Consider the following 14,896-nt stretch of genomic DNA (forward strand, 5'->3'; position numbering starts at 1 on the left):
TATTGTACTTATGTTTAGTCTGATTACTTGTTTGAGCAATGAGCTCTACTTGTAATTCAAAGTGCATGTTTGGGTAGTGGGCTCATCTTGCATTCCTTGTACTACAACTCCAAATAGGGATTCAAAGTCTCCTAATAGGAACTGCTTATACTGAATTTTCTTTTTGACTCCTAATAGGGCCCATCCTCTAACAAAGAACTTATATATCAATATATTATCTAGTGGGTGTCATCCCCATCGGGGTTTTCCCTTGGCCAGGGTTTTCCTAGTTAAAAAAATATGATGCTATGAGTTATCTTTGTGCATTGTTACTGTTACTGTTCAACATTACTTTATTACTTTGTTATGCATGGTTAAAAGTAAGTAATAATATCTAGTTGGTGAATAAAGTTTTTAGATTACTAATTCACCCCCCTTCTCAGTAATCCCTATTTCTAAAAGAAAAAACATTGAAATTGACTACAACTATTGACTTTTGCAACAACATAACTTGGAATTTTTAAGATTTTTGAATGAGTGATATTGATTGAAGCTAAGATGCATTTATAACTAGAAATTACTTTGGAACTAACCCTTGTGATGATGTGATGAAGGAGTCTCCATGCACCTCTCCCCACCATGACACACATCAAAATCTTGTATTCCTACTTTGCCTAAACCTTGAGCACTTATAGAATGTGGGGAAGTGACGACTATGTTAGCAAATAGATTGTCTTTTTTGATGAATCAATAATCTACTCTATGCCCAAAGCTTTGAAAATCTAGTAATATTTACAACAGTTGGGAAAACATAATACTTATTGTTTCCCTATATATTTATAGGTACATCTCCCTTTACAAAGATTTACCAATAAGCACATAGAAAACAAGAATGACTAAATACACACTTTTACCAAAAAGCACATAAAGATCACTCACATACTCTTAAGTACCAATGTAATAGTTTACATATTCATTCACAAAATATAAATGAAAAACTCAATGTCCTTTCACTAGCAATAAACCAACTAGAATATAAACACCACCACAATTAAAAATAATCATGCAAGAAAATAAACGATAACAAACCACAAAGAAATAGTAGTAGATATTACAAGTAGCTGATCATAATAGTCCACAATGTAACCACAATCAAATTACTTCAAACACCAACTTTTAAAGCGTAAATAAGAATGATAGATATATATTCAAAAACTTCCTTCAGCACAAAATCGTTTAAAAAGCATTGACATATATATTCTATCTATCTATCACTATTTCTATCTATTTATCTTGAAAAAATTACTAAATTTATCAAAGTGTATTTTTTTTTCTTCTAAAAATCTATCCCTTAACTAGTTAAATGCTCAATAATTTATAGCTTTTGCATATCCATAAGCCCTCCATTAAAGCCCAAACTTTCTGTTTAAAATAGTTACAAACAACTAAGAAAGTTTTGAAACAAACTGTTCTAACTAATCCTCTTCACCAGTCTTATCTCTATCAGCTACAGTTTTCTTTACTAGCTTCCATCTCTTGAAGGCATTCACAAATTATTGCATCACATGGGAGTTTGGGTTCTTCAGACTCAACAATTTAGATCTATAAGCATATTTTTGCCACTTGAGTTCTTTAATCCTTCAGCTTTGCCATGACATGAGGTTCTTATTTAGATACAACATTGACTCGATGTTTGCTAGCATAGTGAAGTCACAAGGAGTAGGTGGATCATTATCTTTGATTTTTGTCACCGCATCATTGAAAGTTTTTGCTAAGACCTTAGAGTCCATATTACCATCTTTAAATTGTGGAATCCTTGTGGGATTAACAACATGCATGGCTTTTAGTAGTTCTTTGTGTATCCCAGTAACCTCAGTTTCCACTAATCGCATTTCCTCAATGGCTTCTCTATAGATTAAATCCTTCAATCCCATATTGCTCTTCAAGATGAATAACATACATGAATCCACAATTTTCATGGGATTTTTACCAAGAAACTAGAGCACTCCATATTTTTTGACCCCATTAACCTTAAATAGGATGGCTTGGCATCAATTTTAGTTAGCTTCCCACACTAGCATGAGGGTTTGAATCTCACCCAATAGTGTCTCTCCTTTTGTGCATGTGGTAGTGAAATCTAGGATGAATTTACTACCTTCTTTTATTATAGAGGCCACCCAGTCCTGTACTTTTTTTGAGAGTAGTTTTCCCTTTTGCATCTATTTGATTAACTATTGGCTATCTGAGGAATTGAGATTGAAAGACTGTGGAGTTTGAACCAGTGGGAGAGTACCTAAGTTCACCAATGAATCTATATACGTGGCTATGGTAATTACCAGTGCCTTGAGTTCTTTCTTTTCTTTGTTATCTTTCTTTGATTAGGTCAGCATGTGATCTATAGAGAATTTGAAAAAGTGATTACTTGTGTCTCTATTAATGGTCCCTAACTCCACAGATGTGCCTCACTTTTCAATTTCTTGCTCTTAGAGACACATGCTACATATTTTATAATGATATCCTTAACAAGTGTAGACACAGGTTATAAGTTCCTTTTCTTGTTGACCAAGTTAGACAACCAAGATGGGATAGCAGGAGTAGTGGAAATCCCTTAAGCTTCCTTGGTGGGAGTCATGAACTTGGGTTTCTCTGATTTAGGAGCCTTAATCAGTTGTACATCACCATCAGGGTTATCCGAGAAATTGAATTCTTCACCTAAACTTTGTTCTTGAGCCATCTTCTTCTCTGTTTGAACTTCCTGATGCATGAGCACCTTAGACTTGATCTTGGACCTAGTTCTAGGGGTGATGGTTTATGCAAGAGACGGTGTTATTTTCTTCTTATTAGAAGCTAGCAAACTACTTGCAACATGAGATGAAACTAGAAGTCACAAGCTAGTGGTTCATAGAAAGAAACCACTTTTGAAGATTTTTCACTTTGCTTTTCATTGATAGTCCTCATGTTTCTTCTCCTTAGTTAGTTATTCATGTGAGTGAGGATAGCTCTATTCCTTAGATTTATATCATCCTCTTTTTCTTGGCTCCAATCTACTTCCAATTGTTTCAACTCACTTGCCTCTCCCCATCCTAGTTTGACAATGCCTGAACCATCCCCAACCACCACTTCTAGTTGGAACTTCAACTTGAGAGGACTGATTTGTGGAAGTGTTAATCTTGAGAGATCTCTTCTTAACACTTATTATTCATCATTATAGTCCTACCATAAAACATCCAAATGTGGAACCATAGGTGATTGACCTTTTCAACTAAGAACTCAAGCTGTGAAACCTTTGTTGTCAAAATCCCTCCTTCCTTGATAGGATCCAAGGTTAAAATTGAGTAAATTGCTTCTGATGACTAAGGCATTAATCATGCTACTGCATGTTAAATGGCCAAGTTTAATAGGAAAAATTGACTCCCAGTTTTCTTGAGGTAGGTTGTCCTTAATCACTGAAAATAATTGCCTATAGAGTTCACCTAAGACAAAACAATCTAGTGCATAGCGAAGCAGTTTCACTAATTCTTCTTCAAACCTACCTACACTCAAATAGGTAAATTTAGGATACTGAATAAAATAGCTCCCATAATTTTGAATCAACCTTTGGGCTTCTAATGATAACCTTTGCATTGACACCTTTTTTAAGCTCAAGTGTACACTCTCTATTACTACATCATGCACTTTCCTAAAATCTTCTAAGACCCTATTCATTTGGAGTAGAGGGCAGTACTGATTGATAGTTCCATCTTCATTCCAAATTTCATGTGGAGTAGAGCTAATATTATTGATGCAAGAAATGCAATAGGTCAAATAAGATGCCATATAAAAATTTTACCTAGACTCCTTAACATGTTTAAGCTTGCTTCTCAATGAATAGGCAGTTAATTCAACCCAATCCAACAGTTGCTCCCCTTTCAAAATGATTTCTTCATAGTGATACATCTAGTCTTCAAAAAGAAAAAATGTCTACTGAACCTTTAACTCAGTGTAACAAGACCATGAGGTCATGAATATGGGGTTTCATATGGTCTTTAGTGATTATCTTAGGTAACCTTGAACCACCTCTATAGTTTGTCTATGTCCATTTTTGGCCATGGTGTTACGGTACTTATTTGGGATTTCTTGATACTCTACTAAAGATTGGGTAGGGCTAAAGGTGGTAGAGGTACATTTAGATAGATGTAAGACTGAGGAAATGGTTTCCCTTGAAATAGATAACACAAACTCACCCTCGTTATTCAGAATGCTTTTGGTTCTTACATCATAGTGGTCGATACATAGCTGAAGTAACTTAGGACATAAAAGGGTAGGGGGAAAGTTGCAACTTCAACTAGACCAGTTGTCAAAACCTCCATAAAAACATTAACTTCATCTGCTTGTTCAAGGAAATTTGCTTGTAATTTCTCAACTTTTACACCTTCTAAATTAGTATCAGCAATAATAGGCTTCCTACAATCCAGACTAGAAATATTTCCAAAGAAATATAGAATAGACATAATTATAAACAAGGAAATAAAAGCTCAACACTAACTTCTTTCTTCAAGATGAAGAGGATAGGGCAAAGGGGAAGAGATTCTTTAAATTCTCAGCTATAATTTGCTGAAAAAAACTAGATTTGATTCTTTTTAAAGTAAAAGGAAAACATATAGGTGGAAGTACAACTTGATAATGAGGCATTTGGCGAATTAATTGCAAACTATTTTGCTTATTGAAACCCATGATAAGACCTCTTTATTTGATAATTCCCCTTTGTGGCAGCCTTAGCAATGATTACCTTTTTCTAATGAATAATCTATCTTTCGGATGAAAGGTTTCCTCCTGCTGAGTCATGATGACATCCAATCTTGTGTTTGAAATGAAATTAATTAAAACATGACTTAAAATCATTATTTCCTGACACCTCAATTAATGCCTCAGGAAGTGGGAACCCTTTAGAAAATCGTGAGCACTTTTTGCCCAAAAACTTTTACTAGTAGAACCACTTTGAACTGCTTCAAACTAGAGTTCAAAGGGGTTCGAAGTGGTTCAAAAGAATATCCTCATAATGCTTAGCATGTCCCACTTGTAAGAAAAATAGTCAGTGTCAAATACTTTGGTTGAACTTCTTTGAACTACTTCAAACTGAAGCTCAAAGGGGTTCAAAGAGGTTCAAGGTGTAAGAAATGGGACATATAACACAAGGTAAATTCTCATATGCAAGGTTTGATGGTATTTGGGAAATGGGAAACTGATGAAGACTATTTCAATAGTTAACTTAGGCATTTTGAAGGAAAACAAAGAAAAAATAAAATAAAGGGCAACTCAAAATAGGGCTAAAATGGGGTTTGACTAGGCACTAGGTATGCGGAGTACACAGAGAACTCAAAATACTAGAGACAAAACTAGCACACATAACACCTAAGAATAAAATGATAGAAAAAAAAGGAAAATCAAACAGAAAAGAAAAAATGGGGAATGAACATGATCAAGGCTCCTTTGATAAGTCACAACTTCAATAATTTTAGGTCTTGCACATTATAGGTAAAGGGAAAACTTGTGCCATCTGGGTAGCTCAAGCAAAAAGCATTTGGACCAACAACCTCTATAATGATAAATGGTCCCTTCCACAAAGAATCAAATTTTCCATGTGCTCCTTTAGGCTCTCTCCTTTTGTCCCATAAAAGAACTTCATCCCCTTTCAGGAAATTACAAGGTTTGGCTCTCATGTCAAAAACCTTTTTCACCTTCATTTGATGCTCAATAATATGATCAACAAGTTTATTTCTCTCTTCTTCGAACTTATTGAAATACATCACCCTTTTTTCTAAAGAGTGTTGGAAGAAACCATCCTCGATCATAGACTATAATTTTGTGGTAGACAATTCTAGAGTCAAGGACACTTAGGTGCACTTAGGCACCTACTCCATAAACCAATTCAAATGGGGCCATGCCAATGGCTCTTTTAGGAGTAATCTGACCATCCCATAGCATTTCATACTGCTTTTTTTTTCCAATTGCAGGCATTATCAGCTACCAATTTCTTCATTATAGCAATCAAGATCTTGTTACTAGATTCTGCCTGCTTGTTCCCAGGGGAAAGTAATATGAGGAGTTGGCTAAGGATATGCCATGTTTATAAAAGAAAAGAGAGATCTCTTCAAATGAAAAATAGGTTGCATTGTTAGCCACTATCTTTTGAGGGACCCCAAACCTAACAAATATGTATTCAACTAAGAATTCACACACAAACTTTGAGTTGGCCCTTTTAGTTGGTATGGCTTCCACCCATTTGGTGAAGTAACCATAGTTGTCAATATGTATACATGGTCAGCACTAGATGGAGGGTTTAATGGCCCTATGAAGTTGATACCCCATTATTGGAAAGGTTCATTAATTACTACCAGCCTTAGGGGTAGAGCTACTAACAGACAGTGACCAGTAAAAAGTTGACATTTTTCACAGTTTTTCACAAAAGAATATGCATCCTTAAACATACTCAGCTAGTAGAAGCAGTTTCTAAGGATTTTAAAAGAAATTATAGTAGATGAAAAATGGCCCCCACAAACATCTAAATGATATAGTTCCAACAATTTTTTGTTGTTTCTCATCATCCACACATCTCAAAAAGGTTCTATCCACTCCTCTTTTATACAACACACCATAGAAATTACATATTTTTCTACCTTCAGTTTGAGATTATGTTTCTCTTTATATCTCATATTTGTGGGGCATTCACAATATTGCAAAAAGTATATTACATTAGAGAACTAGGGATCTATTGAACTTACCAACAAAAAAAAAGGTATTACTTCAATGTTATGAAGGGATGGTTCTTTATTTTGGCTATTAATTTACATAAACCTTGTCTTTTTATCAGGGAGGTAGGTTTGATGGTTAAATCATACTCTTGAACCTTCATCACCCGCACTGCTCTTTTATTTATCCCAATCTCTTATTGAGTTAGTATGCTTTTCACTACTGTTTCAGGTACATAAACAATTGAATGAGAATGCAAGATGTAATATCTAAATTTTTTTATGGACTTCACTACGGTGAATGCATGTTTTTCCATTTGAATATAATCAAATTCATGTTTCTTTAGGGGAATGCTTATGAAAGAAATTGGGGCCTCATTTTCTTTATCACCCTTCTAAGTTAAGATGCTTGATAGAGTATGTTCTAAAGTGTAGTAGTAAATAATAAAATCCTTTTTAAAATTAGGACTTACCAACATGGGGGCACTTGAAATAGCTATTTCAATATCTTCAAAAGCTTTCTGACCTTCTTCCTGCCTTCTAAAAGGATGCTTTTCACTCATCATGCTCAACATATGTCTTACTTTCTCAAAGAATTTAGGGACAAAACTTCTCAAGAAGTTAATCTAACCAAAGAAGAATTTTAAATCACTTTTATTAGTGGGTAGGTTTAACTGTTGTATCACCTTCACTCTCTCTAGATCAATTCTTATGCCTTTCTTTGAAACAATGTGTTTGAGCAATTTTCTTTCTTCCATAAAGAATAAAGATTTTTAGGATTGAGAGATATACCATGTTGTTTGCACTAGCTCAGCAATGCCTCTAAATCTCTTAAATGGTGTTTCCTCCTGGAATATATGGTCAAATCATCAAGGTATAGTAAAATTATTTTATCCCTCAAATCTTTAAAGGAAGAATTCATTTCTCTTTGAAAAGTTGCCCCTGCATTGATTAGATCAAATGGCATCTGGTTATAAGAAAAGCTGCCCCAGGGGGTTATGAAGGGTATTTTTTGTTGGTCCTCAGGCACAACATTGATCTGATTATATCTAGAGTATCCATTAAGAATTGACATGGCTTTAGACTCAACAACTATTTGGAGAACATGATCCATAATGGGCATTGTGCAATTGTACTTAAGACTGGCCTGATTCAAAATTCTAAAGTCCACACTGATTCTTATTTCACCATTTTTCTTTCTCACAGGGAAAATATTCACTATCCAAGTCAAGTGATGAATTGGATATATTATGCGTGCCTTTAACATTTTCTCTACTTCTTTATAAATCGCTTTAGACACCTTGGGTTTATAGTTTCTAAGCTTTTTCCTAAAAGTAACTACCCCAGGTTTTAGAGGTATGTGGTGTCTAAAATCTCCATTTTTAAAGTTCTTGAAATCTTCATATCCCCATGTGAAGACATCTTGGTACTTGGTGAGAAGTTTAAGAAAATCACCTTTTTCCTTCCTTGAGCATGTCTAGCCAATGGAGATCTACTTCATATTTTCTTCATTCCCAATGTTTACCCTGTCATGTTCCTTCAAATTTTTATTTAGATCATTTTCTCTCGAGATGATACTACCATCTTTCCTTACAAAAAAATGTTCTATAGAATCTAACCCCTTTGGAATTATGTTTCCCTTTAGCTAAATAATTTCTCTTGATTTAGCCAACTCCTCTATGACTACCTTGCCATCCTTTTCTGAACCTTCAAAGAAAATGTTAGCAAAATTTCCAATACACTCAATAAAATCTCTTAATTGTTCATCATTATCAAAGACCTGCCACTAATTTACATTATCTGAGACTCTCAGTCTATAAATCATTTCAATTCTATAGGTCTCATTTTTGAACTCTGGATGTGGTTATAGTAAAGAAGCTGAAACAACCAAAGAATCAACTTTTTTTATTTTGAGAGTGAGGTATAAATTCTATAGAGAAAGCATGAAAAGATTCAATCTCATCCCTCACTAAATTTCAATAGTGCCTCAACTTATCATTTTTCATAGAAAACTATTTTCTTACCTACTTTATAATAAGTTTAGCATTGCCTCTCACTATCAGTTGCTTTATCTTCTTCGCTTTGGCTTCTTGAAGTCCTAGGAGAAGGGCCTCATATTATGTGGTGTTATTTGTATTGAGGAAATCTAGTTTAAATGAGAAAGGAAACACTTCTCCTGAGGGGGAAATCAAAATAGCTCCTACCTCTAACCCTAAATTAGAGTAGCTACCATCAAATTCCAGAATCCACAAAGTATCCTTACAATTTTCTGTATTACCTCCTTGGGTTTATCATTAGGAAAAATGACATAATTTACAAACTGACACTCTTGATAAAATATTTAGGCTTTTGGATTGTCCAAGGGCAACACTGCCTATTTATTCTGAGGTTTTGGTTCTAGTTTTATCTTCTTTTTGTTAGGATAAACCACGGACAGAAATAAAAACTACATGCAAATATAACCAATAACAGAAAATAATAGAACACACAGAAATGAACACAAGGCACCAAGATTTAACGTGGTTCACCCAATCCCTGGGCTACGTCCACCAAACAGCAAGTCCGATCTTATTACAATCCAGTGATTACAACCTGATTACAATCCGTAATCCCTTACAGCTCAATACCGCCGCAAGAACCAATTTCGTATCACCACATATCAAAAAATACCCAACCCTAAGCCCTTTTTATACAAGTATTAAACCGCTTTAGGGTTATAACATGTCGGCCATATGTCGGCCATAATATGTCGGCTACCATGTCGATGTCGGCCATATGTCGGCCATAATACTATTTATGAAGTATGTACAGTACTTTCCTGATCAGTCACCACAATCTAACACTTTTTACCCACTAGGATCTAAGCCTGAGACAAATCCATCTTGATCTCTCCACCCATATCCCTGCAGAAGGTTCTACTGAGTAACATCCCATAAATAGATAATATGTAAGCTACTAAGATGGTTAGTTTCAGCCTCTTATCTAAGAAAGCATAAAGGACTACTTGTGCATCTTTCACCTGGCCAAGAAGGGGGACTTTCTTTCCATCCATGGAATAGCAACATCCGTAAGTTTTAGTGAGGTCCAAGCTGAGGGCCTTAGCAATAGGGGCTGGCATAATGTTGTTAGAGGCTTCTAAATCTATAATATAATTATTGAGCTTTTGTCTATTTAGCAACAAGGATACATAGAAAGGATTTGGTTTTCTTTCTTCTACTTCTTTTTCTATAGCATTAACAATTGGCTCCATGTTGGAGGGAAAATCTATATATTTTTCAGATACAAAAACTAGTTTCTCCAAAGATGTTTGATTTTCAATCATGTGGTAAGCAAACTAGGCATTAGTAACAGGTCCCCCTTTCACATACTGAACTAAATTATCCAACTCTTTAGGGTTCATTCTTAAATATTCTACTGGAGAAATGGATAGAGAAGAGGGTTTACAAAAATCTACAATGTCAAAAGCAGACATACCAGTGGCAGTTTCTATCCTAGATAATATTTTGAAATTTGTATTCTTTGCTAGATCACCATGCATGTATTTCTTTCCTTTAGAACCTAAAGCAGCCATGTTAGTTCTAGTGTAAGGTTTCTAATTTCTTTGGTTTTGGGTCATGATAGTGCAAGGAGGATCTTGGAGCATCACAAAGGCATCTCCTCCTCTTTCCGAGTCAAGTTCATATTCAAGAAAATAAGTGTTTGCATCCTCACTTTTTGTCCTTTCACTTACAACCAATGATTAAGTGCCAAGTGTATCTTTTTCCAACTAAATATATCTTAACTTGTCCATGAAAGTTTTTCCATCATGATTTTTAGTCAAATGGAAGGAACACATAGTCTCCTTAGGTGCTCCCTTGATTTGCAACCCTATCTAGGAAGGTGTTAAGAATGGGGTTTTACCATGACCTTTTTGTTGTTGATGTCTATTAACATCTTGATAGGGAGATTGGTAAGGGCCATGATTAAATGTCCCTTCCTCTAATTTTATATTATATTTTAAACCTATAATCAGATTTTTAAGATCAAACAACCAATCTTTCAAAGATCCACCAATTTCTCAATAAACCCCAAATCGGGTATGCCAAAAATAGTGCCAAAAACTTCATAGCTTCACATATTATTAGTAAATCTGAAAGTGGAAATTTTTATAGAAATTTCAGTAGAATAATAGCCTAAAAAATTACATTTTCATATTTGTATAACATTTACACAACAGCTCCCAAACGGAGGATAAAAACAATGCTCATCAGGCTCCTGAAAACAACATAGAATAGCCTAGAAACACCACAAAAACACTAATAATCTATCACAAAAGTATAATCATGAACAAATACATATATTCAGCTCTATTTTAACATATAAAAGTATGGAATACAGCAGCAACCCAAACTGATATGAAATACTCAACCAAAAACACCAAACTCTTACAAAAAACACACCCGAAAAACCACAAATCTGCACTGTTCAACACAAAGGAAAACACTGCATGAGCATGCACATGGAATGACTTCAAAATCCTATCTTTAGCCTTCCTAAAAACCTATGAACTCCCATTCTTGGGTCTCTTTATCCACAGGTTTGGTAGCCTCTGAAGAATAACAAACAAATGAGCAAAATTCAAGTTCTGGAGTGAGCCCCAAATGCCTCCAAACTCCTTAAAAAAGGGCATAACCCTAAATCACGTCCAAGAGGGGTTAATAAAACATATTTTAATAATAATTTTCATTTATTATTCCATTAGCTTCCAAATATTATCCTCTTTTTTTGAAACTTCACCTTTTTGGGCCTGTCTGCCTTAGAAAAGATTATTATTTTTAATTATTTGAAAAGGGGACATGACAAGTCCTCCCCTTCCAAATATTGATTTTCCTCAAGCAATGGCTGAAAAATAAACCAATATCTCCACCAGTATCCCAAATTTAGTCATGAACCATACTATTGTTAATTAACACAGGCTCCTGCAATATCCTCTGCAATATAACCAAGAGGAATCCATAATCAAACTGACAATTACTGCTCAACCAAACTCCAAAGTCACAACTTCCATAGTCAGAAACCCATGAGACACAAACTCTTAGAATATCAAAACCCAAGTGAAGTGGACAAATCAAACTACCAACATAGTAAATACCATCAATGCATCCCACTGGCCTATACAGAATGTACAATCCAACTCTGCAACAATGGTGAATGCTCCCGAATGAAATTGTACCAAGTATGGAGAATCCACACACTGTACAACTCCTATAGTCAACACAACTCTATAGATCACTAGCCACTATCTCATAACCATAACTCCCATGCACCCCTAATGGTGAAAATCCATCACAAGATAAATAGTAAGAAATGGAACCCAAACCAAATTTTCCTGCCATCAACTCCTCAACACAAGGATCAAATGCTAACTGATGTACATACCCTGTAATATAATGTTGATAAAGAAAACCAAACTCAGTCAATAGCTCACCATGAATAAGTGATACAACCCACTGTGACTGATCACGAGCTAATTCAGGAGATGTCATAGCCAAAGGAGTAGAATCAATAACAACACCCGTTGAAGCATCACTCCAAAACTCTTGCTCTAAGTCATATATTATCAAGCTGTAAACTGTAGAACCTATCACCATGTTGTGCCCATCATGACTCTCATTTTGAGGCATCAAACTATCCCATAACTAATGATAAGCACTAGGAACCAAAGTACATCTCTATATCATCATCTCATCAACAAGGTCATCAAAGGTAAATTGATGAGCACACCTCCCAATGTAATGCCAATAGAATGCGCCAATCTTAGTCAGTGGCGCAGACTGTAATCTAGATGTAACTAGCTGCAATCGATCACTAACCAAGTTGGAACTGATTACTATCTCTGAAGACATCACCAAGGGAGTAGTATTACTAGCAGGAACCATGCCAACTGACAGCTCACCAACATCACACATGGTCTTTGATACAACATCTCTAGTCTTCATGCCATTAGTACTAGAGGTCACCACCATGTCAGGCATACCACAACAATCTGCTACAGCACCCAACTCAATTGAACATAACTCTAGTGGAGATGAACCTGATATGCCAATGTTAGTATCAAGTATGGATGCATCCCCATCTCCACTATCTTTGACAATCTCGACCATGGACATCCTCGGATCGCCATACACTACAGCTTGTGACTGTACAGAATCTAGTAAAGACTATAGTTGCTCTAACTCCATGGTTACCTTAGCCAAATGAAACTGTAAGTCCTTGAAAGCCAACTGTGTATTCTCAAGAATCTCAGAAGTCACCTCAAGCTACCAAGTAAGCTCACTCACCTCATCTTCCTTGGCCAATAATGCGTCATATGCTATACTCCCCCACTCCATAAGATAATCTCTGTTGGCTACCAACTGCATATAATTCTATCTAAAAATCTGAATAGCCTCCCATAAAGAGTGGATCTCTATCAAGGAAAGATAACTGCCTTCCTGCTCATCACTAGTAGGAGAACCCCATCCATAAACTACTAACAGTTGACGAGCAACATCAAAATGTTGGCAAGTGATAGCAATGTCTCACTCACTAACTCTCAACTGATTAGACACATGATGGCACTGGCTAGATTGTCTCCTACAAACCTCCTCTGATGCACTATCTAAAGGAGTATCCTCAAAGTTACTAGTCTCTAGAGTATTACCATCCATATCCTGCGAATCAACTCCAAAGCTCATATCAACATATGGAGTATCAAAAATTGTAGCACTATTGTCCAACTCCTCTGTACCAAAAGAAACTACCAAGGAAACTAAGTCTTCAAAATTGCCCACTGCATCTTCCTGGATGTCATCAATGCCAATATGATCCTGGGACTCATCTGTACACACTGCCAAATATGAAAGATCATCAACACATTCTAGCAAGTATGGTCGACTAGATATATGAACAAAGCCCAACATCGGTGTATAAAAATTAATACCAACATCGGACAAGCTGCTAGCACAAGAAAAGACAACACCATGCAATTTGCTAATCAAATCCAAGATAGCACCCAAACAAACACTGCTACCAAAAAGTGTTAAAGATCTCCAATCAACTGAATCCCAAATGCCAATATAACAATCTTGAGTCCATATTCGTAAACTAGAATCAGCTGGTACCTCAAGAAAACTCCTCACCTAAGTAATATGACCAATAACAACTAACTCCACATACCTGTCATGATGAGATAATGAAGTCACAATACTGTCTTTGTTCACTTTCAGCTGGCTAGACAAATCATGTGAAGTACTACCAGCCTCAACCTCATGTTATGAAGCATCTAACTGTGCTCGGTACTCTTTCTCAAAAAATTCATGAATGCTCAATGTCTGCTCATCTCTACCAGGTATCTCACCATCATGCACAACAATCTTCTCATAATTATCATCTAAACCCACTACGCTGTAGTCACTACCTATTGTAACTATACCATCCTGAATACCTGTGACATCACGCTTTGACGACCTGTATACAATTGTCTCAATTTGAGTATCAAGTTGACAATTACTATCAATCTATGTAATATCCTTTCTCACTACCTCCTATGGCAGAGGAGAATCTGAGACCTTTGCCTAGCTATAAGCTAGTTTCTCAAACTCCTCATGCAAGTTCTTGGTAATTGTGTTACCTGCCCTGTGAGAAAATCTACCAAATAGAAATATGGTCAACTTATCCACCTTAGCTAGGTTGGACAACATGTCATTCATCATACAGTGCTGCTCAACCAAGTTTTCAGACATGTCATTGCTTATTTTCCTAAGTTTGTCTCGAATGTCTAAATAACCATCCTTTCTACTGTTCTGATTTTGGATATCAATTGTCCAAGATCGTGTCCTCTAAGACTCTGTACTATACCTGTCCATTCTAGATAAAGTAGAGTGTAACCCCAATAGGTTATAACTTCTTCAAACATCAAGAATCTTTATACTTCAAATGTTTGACATGTAGCTGATTAGAAGCAGCATGCAACCACCAAATTCACCAAGAACTAACATGCAAATGATTAGAAGTAGCATGCAACCATAGATTTTGACATGCAACTAATTAGAAGCAACATGCAACCACAAAATTCACTAAGAACTAACATGCAAATGATTAGAAGTAGCATGCAACCATAAATTTTGACATGCATCTGATTAGAAGCAACATGCAACCATAAATTATGA

This window comes from Cupressus sempervirens, chromosome 7, assembly GCF_028749045.1.
Source record: "Cupressus sempervirens isolate cs-2001-9-10 chromosome 7, ASM2874904v1, whole genome shotgun sequence".
Lineage (NCBI taxonomy): Eukaryota > Viridiplantae > Streptophyta > Pinopsida > Cupressales > Cupressaceae > Cupressus > Cupressus sempervirens.